The sequence below is a fragment of the Elephantulus edwardii genome, unplaced genomic scaffold (assembly GCF_000299155.1).
Source record: "Elephantulus edwardii isolate Elephantulus edwardi_28Jun2011 unplaced genomic scaffold, EleEdw1.0 scaffold00034, whole genome shotgun sequence".
NCBI lineage: Eukaryota > Metazoa > Chordata > Mammalia > Macroscelidea > Macroscelididae > Elephantulus > Elephantulus edwardii.
In genome coordinates this window covers 11,468,352-11,471,740 of record NW_006399784.1, presented here as the reverse complement: position 1 = coordinate 11,471,740, position 3,389 = coordinate 11,468,352, and the positions used below count along the sequence as shown (strand labels likewise).

General features: G+C 41.6%; 1 protein-coding gene across 3 annotated transcripts in view; it reads left to right on the top strand.

Annotated features, from left to right (window-relative positions):
* Positions 1–3,389, top strand: part of GRIA2 (glutamate receptor, ionotropic, AMPA 2) — a 290,552-nt gene that overhangs the window by 1,212 nt on the left and 285,951 nt on the right. The window lies entirely within an intron of this gene.

Genomic DNA, 3,389 nt, shown 5'->3' with positions numbered 1-3,389 from the left:
GAGAGAGAGAGAGAGAGAGAGAGAGAGAGAGAGAGAGAGAGAATGGATTCCAGCGATTGCACACGCTCTTGCATGTGACAGAAAAGAAAGAAGGTGGTTGCAATCTCGGGGACCCCTGCTGGCTTGGTGGGGGTGGTGGAGAGGGGGCGAGAAGCGCAAATGAGTGTGCGCACTTGGAAGCCAGGAGGGGGTTGTAGCTGGAAGAGGCTTCCTTAGATTCAGGGTTTCCTCGCTCATCTTGAGTGCTTCATGAGAAGCTGTGTTCGCCCCCTCCCCTCACCCCTTGCGCGCTTGTGGACACCCTGTGGGCAGAGAACATGCTGTTCCCCGGGGCGCGCTGTGGTGTGCTGGACAGATCCCACTGAGGACTGATTGCCTGAGCCCGGCCGCCTACCCAGGCAACTGCAGCTTCTGCCTGCGGCTAGAGGCTTGGATCCGCAGCCCCAGTTGTGGATCAGCCTATGGCTCCTTGGAGCCCGATATTCTTCTGTGGGACAGACAAGTTATTAAAATGGCCCTGGAAGTTGGGATAGGGGCTATTACATAACGCCACCCCAGGGCCGCGGGACAGAATGGAGCTAGGGTGACGCAGGGCCAGGCCTAGCTAACAGGGGCTGGGGGCTTAAGCTGTCAATTTCTCCAGGCTCAGCTGAGTTTCAGCCTCCCGAGTGGAGAGGGTTTTTAAATCCTGGGTGCTGCGGTCAGATTGGCAGCCTGCGCGTTATGTTCCCGGGGAGACTCCGACAATGGCAGCGAGAGGAAAAACGGTCCCATCCGAAAGCAGTGGGATGCGGCTGAGTTTGACAATCTGAAGAAGTAGCTGATCAGCCATTTTAGTCTTTGCAGTTCTCCATATTAGTTAGCCCCATGACTCCACGCGGTGATCCCCCAGGAAGCTCTGTCAAGGCTTCAGAAGGAGCATCAGAATCCTAGCAATTAGCGGTCTCAAGGTTCTGTGGGAAAGCTCGCCCGCCCTGGCCGGCCGCTCCCTCCCCGCGCGGCCCTGGGTAGTGCAGCCGCAGACGCGCTACCTCTCTGCCCTCTTTCCAGCAGCTGCCATCATTTCTTGCCAATTGGGCTGGAGTGATTCTCTGCTGAGATGCTCGCAGCTTTTATTCCATAGTTAACAGTTTAGCTGGGGGAGGGAATTTGCCGAAAGCTCACCCCACTACTTGACTAGCGTGCCAAGAAGCTTCCGGAAAATTACCACAGGAAAAGCCCAACTGCAGTATTCTCACATTAAGCAAACAACTAGTTGCTATTATACTTTCCCACATAAAGCCTTGATTGTGTATTTGATAGGTCAGCATGATGATAACAGTCTGGGACATCATCAGCTCGTTTTAAAACCAGACTCACCTGAACGAAGGCATGAATGGACGAAGACTGATAGAACAGGGGTTTTACTGTGATCTCTTTGATGCCTAGCAACCAACTGTTTACGAAGAATAGATTTAAGGTTTCCATGTTACATGCTTCTTCAAATGATGATTCTCTGAGGAAAAAAAAAAAGGAGGATGGGAGGAAGAGGAACACAGAAAGAAAGAGAATGAATGGAATGCTTTAAGTGGATTTGTGGTTTTTAATTCCCTACAATACCTTGGACAAATTTAATACAAATATATATATATATATATTTACAAAAAAGCACGTAAAATAATGTGGAAGACTTTTGTCCTTGACTCACCTAGCTGATTTAGATCATTCATTTGATATGAAGACATTTCCATTTTTGTCCTGAATAAGTTTGGCATGCTCCTGTACTAAGAATCTCACTGAATATGTAATGGCATACTAACATGAAAATACTTTGAAAAGCAAAGGATGTTAAGGAAAGGTGTCTTCCTGGGCATATGGAGGAGGATGGTTGTCAAAGCTAAGTGCAGATATTTGCTAGCTCTACGTTTTGAAAATGGTGTTCGGTGATTGAGAAGTTCCCCACTAGGAAAAGCAAGAGGAGCTTGTTGAGAAAATAATAAACATTTCCACTATGAAAAAAAATGAGTATGCTTTGATTCTCAGAAATCTTCAGTGTTGGGGGTTTGCAAAGACCAAAGGTTATGACTAGGTTACTTGTTGAGGTTCTTAATGCCAATGTTTGTGTATAGTTTCATTATTAATATAAATAATGTTTCAAATTAAATTATATTTTCCATTCTTATGGGAATTTTACTCTCTAGAAATTGTTAACATGAAATATATATCCTTTTCTATTTGGAGATTTTTTTTTAAGAACAATAGAAATCATAAAATGAGTTGCACTCTTCTCAGAGGGATAGATATTATAGAAAACACAAAGTCAGTTGTTAAGGAATGCATGGAAATCTCTAATGGGAAAATCATCAAGAGAAGTCTTGATCATTTAAGTCCTACTCAGAGTTTCATTGCAAAGTTTATCTTTTTCTTTCTTAATCAGTGGAATTCATAGCTCTTTCTGTATCAAGTAGAGGCAAATAGAGCAAATATTTTGGTAATTAAGATCAAACTAGCTTCCTCCCCTAGTATTTTCTGTAGAGCTAAGTCATTTTCACTTTTAATTTCTATCATTAAAATGATATGTCCCATCAGCCAAGTCTTGTTCTTCCTCCTACTTAATCTATTAACAAAAATCACACAGAACTAAATTTCTATCTTATGAGCATGGCTCTTTATAGATCAATAATATAATGTTTTAAAAAAAGAGAGGTTATTAGTTTCCTAATTTACTTTTATTCTTCAGATGGGTGAATTTATTTGAAACTGTTGAGTTTGACATTGATTTAAGGATGCAGAGAGAACCACTGAATGGGTTATGCAAACAAAATACAATTATTATTTTCTGAACTGGGTAAAATAACTGTGGCATCACATTCAACTCCCACATTCTTCTCTTCCACAGTCTCAGTGGAATAATTAAAGTTCCTATTTGTTCCCCTTTGTTTCCATGGGTACCTGAGGAAATAGACAGATTTTCAACTACTTTCTTTCTCTTTCTCCCTTCTCCATCACTCACTTTTATCTTTCTTCTTCTCTTGTCTTCTTAAATGAAAATAGTTTTCTTTTCTCTAAGGTTGTTAGAAAACCAAGCCTTCATTTTGAGAGGTGATACAACATAAACCTAGAAACAAATAGAGACACAAATCTTAAGTGTTTAGCATTTGAAACCAATGATGGGCCTCAAAAATTCATTCTTTTCTTTAAAAAAATATGTACATAGAATGTCTTCCTAAAAATAAAGATAAACTCTAGTGGTACATCAGTTAAAGCACTTACCTACTAAAAGAAATGATGGTAGTTTGTACTCAGGGTTTAGCGGGAGAAAGAGGTGACAGTCTAGTTCCATAAAGATTTCAGTCTTGAAAACCCTGCAGGATCAATCTATTCTATCTTACAGAGTCATAAGTCACAAT